Source organism: Halichoerus grypus, chromosome 4 (genome assembly GCF_964656455.1).
Source record: "Halichoerus grypus chromosome 4, mHalGry1.hap1.1, whole genome shotgun sequence".
Lineage (NCBI taxonomy): Eukaryota > Metazoa > Chordata > Mammalia > Carnivora > Phocidae > Halichoerus > Halichoerus grypus.
Genome location: NC_135715.1, coordinates 18,513,338 through 18,523,973, shown reverse-complemented (window position 1 = coordinate 18,523,973; position 10,636 = coordinate 18,513,338). Strand labels below are relative to the sequence as shown.

At 42.5% G+C, this 10,636-nt stretch overlaps 1 long non-coding RNA gene across 1 annotated transcript in view; it reads left to right on the top strand.

Moving 5' to 3' along the window:
- The first annotated feature begins 336 nt into the window (after positions 1 to 336).
- Positions 337 to 10,636, top strand: part of LOC144381463 (uncharacterized) — a 28,008-nt gene continuing 17,708 nt past the window's right edge. The window contains exons 1-2 of the long non-coding RNA XR_013446703.1: positions 337 to 400; positions 2,176 to 2,248. This is a non-coding gene — a long non-coding RNA (uncharacterized LOC144381463). The remainder of the gene's footprint in view (positions 401 to 2,175; positions 2,249 to 10,636) is intronic.

Below are 10,636 nucleotides of genomic sequence, written 5' to 3'. Positions count from 1 at the left end.
CCGCCGTGGGCGGGGCCTGCGGTGATTGGCGGGCGGGCGGGGAGGTCGGAAGTACTTTGTTTTTTATGCTAATGAGGGAGTGGGGCTTGTCCGTATTTACGTTGAGGCGGGAGCCGCCGCCCTTCATTCACCCACATGGCCCTTCGAGGTGCTGCCGTCGCCGCCCGACCTGCGCCTTCGCGCCACTTCGCGCCCTCGGGCGAGGCCGAGGGGGTGGGGACGACCCCCGCCGCGTAGCCGCGGCTCGCGCTCCTCGCGAAGCCCCTTCGCGGGGCGGGCCGGCCGGCCGGCCGCACCCCCGGCCTGGGGCCTCCGGTCGTAGTAAAGCGGAGGCGGGTGGGGAGGCGGGAGCGAGAGCCCGCGGCGGGCGAGGCGAAGATGGTGGCGGCTACTCCTCCTGGTGAGTCTGCCCGCCCCTCCGCCGAGTGAGTGAAACCTGTTGTGTGCGGCCCCAGTCCGGAGGGAGGGCGGGTGGGGCGGAATGGCCCGGGGCAGCGTGGCGGCGGCGGCGTGGCCGGGGGCCGGGGCGGGTCTCGGGCCGTTGGCCGCCCCGGCGTGTGGCAGCCGCGACTCGCTGCCCCCTCGCTCGCGGGCTGGCGGAGGGGCAGGGCAGGGCCGGGGAAGGGAGGGTGGGAGGGGGCGGCGTGCGCGCGGCGGCCGCGCCCGGGACCCGCGCGGACCCTGCCTGGGCCGGCCCCGGCGGGCGGGTGGGCGCGCGGCGCACACAATGGCCCCTCAGGGAGGGGACGCGCGAGGCCCGCGCCCCCTCCAGGCCTCGGGGTGCACGCGGGGCGCGGGGTCCCCGGGAAGGGAAAGTTTCTCCCGGGGGCGAGAGTTAAAGCGCCTCCAGAACAAAGCGGCGGCGGCAGCGGCACATGGGGCAGGCCGCGGGCCGGGAGGGGGCGCGCCCACGAGGTACCTGCGCGCTGGCGGGCGGCGTGGCGTGGGCGGGAGCCCGCGGGCCCCCAAACTTTGTGCGCGTGAGGGTGGGCGGAGGGCGCGGGAGCTCGGGGCGGCGCGGCCTGGACGCCACCCCCACTCCGCGTGGGCTTTGTTAACCCGCGTGGACAGTCCCCGGGTGGGGCTCGCAACTTCCCGGGCCGTGGCCCGCGGAGCAGGCCCTGGCTGGCCTCGGTGGCGGCGTGGAGTCGCTTTCGCCCGCCCGCTGGCAGGGAGCGCGGCGCGGGAGGGCCGGCCCGGCTCGGCGGGAGCGGCGGCTGCGCCGCCATGTTCCTGCGGGGCGGGCTGCGCGGGGGTGAGGGCGGGGGACATGGCGGCGACTGCGCGCCGCCGCCGATTGTTCCCGGCTTAGGCCTCGGGCCGCGTGCGACGGGCACCGCAGTCGCGGAGCCCCCGCCCCTCTGGGCCGGGCTGGGGGGGGGGGCCGGGGGACACAAAGGAGGGGCGGCGCGCCCGCGTCCCCGCCGTGCTCGGGCCTCGGCGCCGCCGGTCGCCGCGCGGCTGCCGCCGGGAAACGGAGGGGGGGGCGGGTTGCCGCGTCCGGCAGGGCCCGACTCTGACCCACCGCCCCCTGGCGGCCGCTCGGGGAACCGCAGGGCCGCGCACCCCCTTGTGCGACATGTGCTGCCGGCCCGGGCTCCATGAGCGAGGCGGGCACTTTGCAGTCTCGAGTGTTCCTGCTCCCTTTTCTACTCCTAAGCCGGAGCAAAGGGGATGGGAACTGGAGAAGGCAGGCTCGTTCTTGTACCACCAAAAGAAAAAATTATCAACATGCCATCCCGACCACATCAGTTGGGGAAACAACTCTTTATCCCGGCTTGCAGCCACGAGGTCTTGATTGGGGGAGGGGTGGTAAAGAATAGTCCCTTTGCTGCTGCTTTTTCCTCTGCTCGGAGCTGTACAGTACAGTTAACGACTGTTGTGGATTATACTGGAGTATTTCAGGATCTTTTTAAATAGGACGTGAATCTAATACCTGTGGGGTTTTCAACTTTATTCTCTTAACACGTTTTTACCCATATACATTGTTGGTCTTTTAAACATTGCCAGTGTTCGTTGGCTACGTTATCCTTGGTTTAGCAAATGGATGTAACTAAGTGATATGAGGGTGTTAGAAAAGAGAAAGTTTAAATTTAAATATAGGTTTGGAGGGTGATAATAATTTTCAGCAAATATGTTTGTCTTTTTTCCCTGTTTCCCCACCCCCAATCCCAGTCATACACGTGGACCTAACTGCACCAAAAGCTTTTCTAAGGATACTTGCTGAGAAGAAAGTTTTCCCTAGTGGGTAAGTGTATTCTAATTTTTTTTTTTGTTAACTTTTCTTTAAAACAATTTTTTTTACTTTAATCTTTTATTTCAGTAAATAGATTGGGTTTTCAAAGAGTGAAATAGGTATCTTGTACTTTGTCCATTTACCTTTTCTAGAAAATTAACTCAGTGTGGGTCAGCTAATTTTTAAGTTAGTAAGAGTACAATGCAAATACCATATAAGTTTTTGGAAATTGATGTACGGTTTACAAAATGTAATTTTAAAACTGCTTTAAGTTGAGTGATAGGATAGATCTGTTTTGGAGTAAGTTTTCAAGATTCAAAGAAATTTAAACAGGATGTTTAAGTTCTATAACCAGCTAATACACTTGAAATGTAGTCTGAACAGTAATTTTGTTAATTTGCTAAGTATTTGCTAATTGGAAGCCAGAAGAAAAGAAAAATGTTTTGCCACGTGGATGTGAAGAATCCCTCTAAAAGGTACATGAATCAAATTGCCCTGTTGCTCTATTAATTCTCATTCATATGCAGTCTAATCTTGATTGATTGAAAAAAAAAATTTTTTTGAGTATGTCTGGGAACCTCCAGGTAAAAGAAGAGCCATCAGTTTCTCTGACAGTATTAGATTGATGGTTAAGATTGTCTTGTGAAAAAGATTTTTCTAATACTTTTAAGGTCTAAGTGTGCTTGTGAATGAAACTTACAGGTTTGAGATAATTAAATTCATTTTCTCTTCCCCATTAGGGACTATGCTGAATTTTGTATGTTTAATAGCTCTTAAGAGTTGGAGGTGTTATTTCTAATTATTTATTTCAAATTTAGCAGGAATAAAGAGACCATCACCTTGTAAGACTGAAGATTGTGACCAGTCAGAATAATGTCAAAGTGCTTACAGTGCAGGTAGTGATATGTGCATCTACTGCAGTGAAGGCACTTGTAGCATTATGGTGACAGCTGCCTCGGGAAGCCAAGGTGGGCTTGAAAGTGCAGGGCCTGCTGGTGTTGAGTGCTTTTTGTTCTAAGGTGCATCTAGTGCAGATAGTGAAGTAGATTAGCATCTACTGCCCTAAGTGCTCCTTCTGGCATAAGAAGTTATGTTTTCATCCAATAATCCAAGCCAAGCAAGTATATAGGTGTTTTAATACTTTTTGTTTGCAGTCCTCTGTTAGTTTTGCATAGTTGCACTACAAGAAGAATGTAGTTGTGCAAATCTATGCAAAACTGATGGTGGCCTGCTATTTCCTTCAAGTGATTTTTTTTTTTTTTTTTTTTTTTTTTTTTTACTAATTTTGTGTACTTTTATTGTGTCGATGTAGAATCTGCCTGGTGTATGTGATGTGACAGCTTCTGTAGCACTAAAGTGCTTATAGTGCAGGTAGTGTTCAGTTATCTACTGCATTATGAGCACTTAAAGTACTGCGAGCTGTAGAACTCCAGCTCCGGCCTGTCGCCCAGTCAAACTATCCAGTTACTGAACACTGTTCTATGGTTAGTTTTGCAGGTTTGCATCCAGCTGTGTGATATTCTGCTGTGCAAATCCATGCAAAACTGACTGTGGTAGTGAAAAGTCTGTAGAAAAGTAAGGGAAAATCAAACCCCTTTCTACACAGGTTGGGATCGGTTGCAATGCTGTGTTTCTGTATGGTATTGCACTTGTCCCGGCCTGTTGAGTTTGGTGGGGATTGTGACCAGAAGATTTTGAAAATTAAATATTACTGAAGATTCGACTTCCACTTTAAAATGTTCCAGAAATATAAAGTATTAAAAACTTTGTAATTTTAATTTTTTTGTCAGTGTGAAGTTCATATATACAACTCTTTGTTCTTTAAAATGAAGTTTTGTCATAATTTTGTGCTAAAATATTCCACCTCTGAAGTTGCATGTCAGATTTGATTATAAGTTTTTACTATATTCTTCGTCTAATTAGGTTTATTTACTTATTAAGTATTTAATTATAATTGTAAAGAAAATTTATTTTAATACTATGATAATTTGTAAAGTTAGGATATTTTTGCTTTTTTGGAGCTGGTATTCACAATGTCTTAATCTTAAAGTTAATAAATTGTGTTACTTGTACATTATTTAAATTTGGTGAAAGTATTCTGTTTATTGCAATGTATAAAGAAAGTTGTGGGGTTTGGTTGGTGGTTTTTAAGCATGTTAACTTACATTTGGGAGGGGAGGTTGTCTTTTGTTTCTAGTAAACAAATACTGTTTTACCGGTACTAGTGTTCTTAATGTGTAAAACTGTTAACTGGTTATGTACTAGTTTGCTTAGTAATTTATGCTGTATAAACTGTTCCGTGATCCTTAGACTGTCCTTAGCTTTCTGGAACTTAAAATATAGGAGTTAAAAAGATAATAAGACACACTGGTGCTAAATGGAGTGACAAGTATATGTGTACATGTCTCTAATGCCAAGAGTGTAGTTGGGTGGGAGTCTGAAATTAGTTTTTCTTTAAGTCTGTACTACTGTTAACATTCCTTCTCCCTTCATAAACCAGACTTTTGCAACAATGATAGTTAGTCTAGGCTTCCGTGACTTTGTCACTGGAGTGGAACCTTAAGCAATGGCAGTTATACAGTATTTTATCCAATATTTCTGCTGCTTTCATGTGTCTTGTGTCTAGTCTGTCTCTCACCTGTATAGAAAAATGTGGGTTAACTTGAGAATAATCAGATTTTATAGGGTCCGTTGTAATAATTGGATCCAAGCTGAATTTTGGAGGAAAGCTGTTATCTTAGTAATATGGAGTAAATTTTCTATAGCTTATTATACCAATTGGTAAATTTAGAAGACGTCTTACCTTTTTAAAATCAATTACGTAAAGTCTAACATGGAAAGTTTAATCATGGATCCCTGAATAGAAAGGTAAGAGTTTCTTAGTTCTGGAGTTGATTATTAAAAGGTAATTTTTCAGAGAGAGGAAATATTAAGAATTATGCAATGATTTATACAATGGAAATGTAATTGTCTTTTAGTTTGAGTTCCTAAGCCTTTTGAATTGAAAATCTTAAAATGGTTTTGTTTTGATATTTAATGACAAATACTGCTTTGAACTAAATGTTCTCAAAGTCCCATAATACTAGCATGGCTGGTCGTAGTCTGCAGAAATGGGGTGTGATGGTGATTAGTGAAAAAAGGTGTTTACATCTACCAAACCATATAATTGCATTTTAAAGCTTTTGAGGGGGGAAATATACTAGCATTACTGCTTGAAGTAGAACAGTGATAGGAAGCTTTTCCACAGGATTTCTTTGTATGCTAAACTGTCAGATTTTAATAAAATCCTAAATGGTTAATTAACTCTTTCTCCCTAGATGCTTGAACCTTTGTAGTACTTGTTCAGAACTCAATTGGACTTAACTAGACTTCACGTCTAGTAAACAAGTTAATAGATGTGAATGTTTTCTTATGGGATTGGCAGTAGGGCCGAGGTTGTCAAGGGTTCACTAGGAATTGAATTTTATCTGTTTCTGGTTTTAAAATGTGTGGCAAAGTTTACATTCTTGATTCTGTTAAGATTTTCTTAGACAAGACAGTTGAGTTTTCGAGTAGCGCTAACACAAAGCCATGCAAATATAATTAGCCATTTTGATGTAAAAATAAGTTGAACACGTTCATCGTAGCTCCTAACTGCCTGCCTCGTCTCTAATTGTCCTGGGGGAGAAAGCTCTAACCTTTTTTGTGTTTCAACCTTAAAAGTGTTTAAGACTTTTAGGGTGCTGTTGCTCCTGGTTTGATAGCCTTAAGACTATTTTTAGGAAGAAATAAGTCTTTGTATTTTTTTTGCATGTTCTGCATGTATGATTCTTAGTCTGTGTTAAAAGGAAAGCACTTAACAGCTCTACAAATTATTTTTCAAAACTGCTTGCAAAGTAGTGATTTTACTAAAAACTTTGAGATCTTCATTTTACAGGCAAACCTGTCTAAGCAGAACAAGCCAGACTTGGGTTTTCCCCTGTAGCTTGAAGAACCCTACAGAATGATTCCTGACAAAATGCAACCTGCAATTGCCTGGAGAACAATTCAGTGTTACATTCAAGTTAATTATGTATTTAATGAAATATTGTTCTGTTAGTAATTGACAACCAAGGTTGTCTATCATTAGAAAATTAGCCTCTTAGCTGAGTAGTAAAGGTAAGGAGAGCATAAGTATACAAGGCCAGTATTTCGTGTCCAACTAAAAATAAGATTATCATGTCTACTTGAGTCTTGGCAGGTTATTCTTTGCCTTAGAGGTGGTTTAGCCTATACTGTTTTTAAAAGTCTGAATTAATGTAGCTTTCTGTTGATAAGTTCAGTTCCTGATGTAATAGTCCTCATGAGTTTTAAAGGATAACTAAGATGGATGTATCCCATGATCTTAAGACCACAGGAAAATTGTTTTAAAAAAAAAAGGCATAGTTTTCTTTTTCCAGTAATTTAAACAGGCACAGCATTCAGACAGGCCTACTTACATGTATTTGCAATTTAGTCATGCTGTTTGAGTTGTTTTGGTGCATTTAATGTAAATAAATAAAATTACATATTTTAAGACTGTTTGTTAAGAAATTGTCCAGAATAAGCATATTAAAATAAAAATTTTAAGGTTGTTTTTAGTTGTGGCACTTCTTCTGGTGTTTTTTGTTACTATAAATGATCCAAACATCTTTGCTTATCAATTTGAGGTAGTTGGGAAGTGGGGACAGGTACTAAAGTGATTTATTACATGAATTATTTTAGGTATCTATGGCATCAGCATTTGTATCTTAATTTTACAGATGAAGTGAGATCAGGAGTATTGGAAGGATATAAAACGTAAATGGGCTCTTGATTAAAACCCATGTCAAAAATTAGTCTGTAAAAAAGGTTATCCTCTTACCTTGAATCTGACAAATGTTTAAATCACATTTGAATTTACTTGATTTGGAAATTTGGGTTCTTGGTATATTAACTTAAAATGTGATAAGGGCTCCAAGAATAAGTTGGTGTGTTTTTTTTTTAATAACAGATCATAGGCACTTAAAATCCAGCCAGTTTAGATATTGTTAATTTAAGTATGAAGCATCTTCATTTTGATCTTTAACCTATTGATACATTGAAGCTTAAGCTAAGGGGAAACCAAAGTGTGTGAAGTCCTAAACAACTGCTTTGAGTAAAGATGTAAATATTTGATTATAGGGTTGAATGTTTTTTAATGGATTTGTACTGTATTTTTAAAATAAGATGAAAATTAAGGTTTTTAAGATACTTTGTGGCCAGTAAAGCAACTCTAAAGGCAACAATCCCAGCCCTGTGCAGTTTTGAGTACTTTGAAAAATAATTAAATGCCAATATAAATAGGGTTTAGTCATTAATAGGGCAAGTATTTATGGTATAGAGGTAAAAAACAGAAACCTGACGTTGGTAGCAAGTGATGCCAAACCAAATATTCAGTGAAGTGTCTCCATTGTTAATTGCATGCCTAAATGTAAGAATATGTACACTTCCTGGAAAATGAGCATGTATCTTTACATGCTTATTTATAAAAAGTATATATACAATGAAATTGCTATAATGTAATGTTGACTTCAATTAGACTAAGACATTGAAAGGTTAAATTCCACTGAGAGACTTTAAAGGAGTCCTCCTCCTGTACTTGGTTGAGATATAATCTATGTGGGAATACCAACAGATAGGGTAAGCTGGGACTTAATGTTGGCAAGACTAGATGAAAATTATCTCTATTCAGGTAGAGGTGTGTGCTGCTTGAACCACTAGGTACCTTACAAGTCCAATTAAATTCCTCAACAAAGTGAAGAATGCAAAGGCCACGTTCAGGGAATACCACTGCTGGAATCTAGAGTGGTTATACATTTACAAGATAAGGTTCTTAACCACAGTTGGGCATTATAATTACCCAAAGATACTTGTCAAAATACAAAGTCCTAGAACTTTAATTCAGGTGCGTAAGAATGAATCCAGAAAGTGAGTAGAGCTGGATGCTAGGAAGACAAGCATTTTGAGGAATTGGTTAATTTTGAACTATGTGTTTTAAGAATATACTTACCTAAATTGGCCAAAATGATGAGCCTTGTGAATGCAGCCGAAGTGGTACCTTGGAATTTGTGGAGGTGGAATGCTGAATAGGAAAAGAGAATACATGTTTTGTGTTTCATATACTTTGTTTTATGACTGTTTTGCTTCGCATAAACTTTTTAGCTAGTGCCAACCTTAAATCTGTTTCTGAATCCACAGGCTTTTCCTTTCTCCCAACTTTATGTAGTAAATAGTAACCCCTTTCTGCTCCAGTGATAGGCCAACAGTGTAATTATCTTTGTGCTGGACATGGATCTCCTTGGAGTTTGAAATTTGTGGTCACGCTGGTCTATAGGTCATTCTGGACAAATGATTTTCTAGCCCTCCAAAGAATTGTCCAATTTGCACCATTTCATGTTCTTTGATATTTAAATTTCTAATTTTAAATAGAAAGGATGTAGTTTCTGCCATGTTCTGAATATTTCTGAGCTGATTCTGCCCTTGCCTGTATTGATGATGATAGTATAGATGATTTATTTTAAAATCTGGAATGTGATTAGCCCCCCAGCTCACTCATTAATCCTCTGTATAAGACCTTAAATTGTTCTGCCTCCCCTCATCTCCACTCAGCTCCCCAGGCTGACTTTTTCTTCATGGACTTTGCACTTGTTCTTCCCTTAGCTTGGAAAAACTACCCCCTCAGCTCTATGATCTAATCCTGTTTCTGGTCTGCACAAGTACCAAATCAAACTAGTTCTTTAAAGTGCATACTCTATTTTCCTTCTCTAGGTCACTTTTCCTAATAGAGGACTAATGGTTTCACTTGGGATCTTGTTAGAATGCAGGATCTGAGGACCTTCCCCGAACCTGAATTAGCAGCTTCTCTTTAAAATCATGCCCCTACTCCCTTCCTGGATGTTATGTGAAGGTAGGGATTTGAAAGTGGTTCATTGATGCATAATCAACACCTGAAACAGTATTCAGTCAGCACATAGAAGGTACTTAAGTCTCGCAGGAACGAGTGGAAGTGCCCACAGGTGAATATGACTGCTTCAATGAGACTGGGTCAGTGGAAGTTAACGGAAAACCAAACACCTTGGTCTTTTATAGTACATACGGGACTTAGGAAAGGTGTAATCATTGTAAAGTACATTAGTGATTATCAAATATCTGACAGAAGGGATTTGAGTAGTGTTGGTGAGTAGGAGACGTAACTAATTTACAGTATCTAGTAATCCAGCAAGAATGCGTCAGAAGCTTCAGGAGAATAGAAAACCTTCCCTTCTATGTTCCATTTGTGTGGCAGTGTTTTGGTGATGTTGGAAGTAAATGTTGAACTTGACGCCGCTCTCACAAAATGAGCACCTGACATTCAGACTACCAGGGTAAAGGGGTGTACTCGCCACACTGGTACCGAGGAAGGTAAGCTTGATGTGAGGCTGTGTTTAGTGGCAGGTTCTCAACATGATTTTGTTGCCTGAATGAAGTAAGGCTCTATCTTGCACTATCTTCTTTTATCTCTGTTCTCTGTTCAGTTTCAAACCCCCTCCCCACTTTTTTTGGTTATCAAGCAATTCAGCATTCTTAAAATGTCACAGTGCATACCAAAATACCATATGGTGTTCTAACTTTTAAGTTTCACTGCTAGCACAAGGTATTAGGAATACAAAGGCGGCTTACACTGGTATACTGGGCCTTGATGAAATTCGGAATTGTCTTTGACGCCCTGGGACAAATCAGTAAAACCAATACGCCTCAGGAATATTCTTTGTGGTGTAAGGAAAGGTTCATAGTAAAGAAGTTAAGGAAGGAAAACCCGGTACCTTCACAGGTTAATTTTAGGGAACGATATACGGAAATTACTATGACAATTTTTATTTCCTCAAAACTACACATCTGTGTAGTTGAACTAGTCTGGGCCCCAGGAATGTGCAGAGTCCAATTTGAAGACTGTTAGAAGCCACCACGTGGTACTGGCTATAACTGGCTGAGAAATTTAAGGAACTACTTAAAAAGAGTCCTAGAGAAGTGTTTAAGAGGGAAACTTCCTGGTTCAAGTACCACCTCCCCCCATTAGTAACTTAGGCAAATTTGTTTTTAGCTTTTCCGCCTTGATCAGGGAGATAAATAGCTGTCACGGCGGGTACGGGTTTACATCCAGCAAAAAATAAATGCATTTGCCCCAACTTCAAAACGGTTTTAAGCTTTGCTTGGCTTGGACAAGTTTGGGTGTCAGACCCACTTGAAATAATAGGAGGGATAAAATCATGTTCAGGCCTGGTCCTTTTGCGACATCTTTATCAGCAGCGACAGTGACAGCACGCAGGCTACCTAGCTGGGTGGTGGGTGGATAAGGGAAAAAGGATGGTGACACGACACTGAGGGGGGAGGAATACGTCCTGG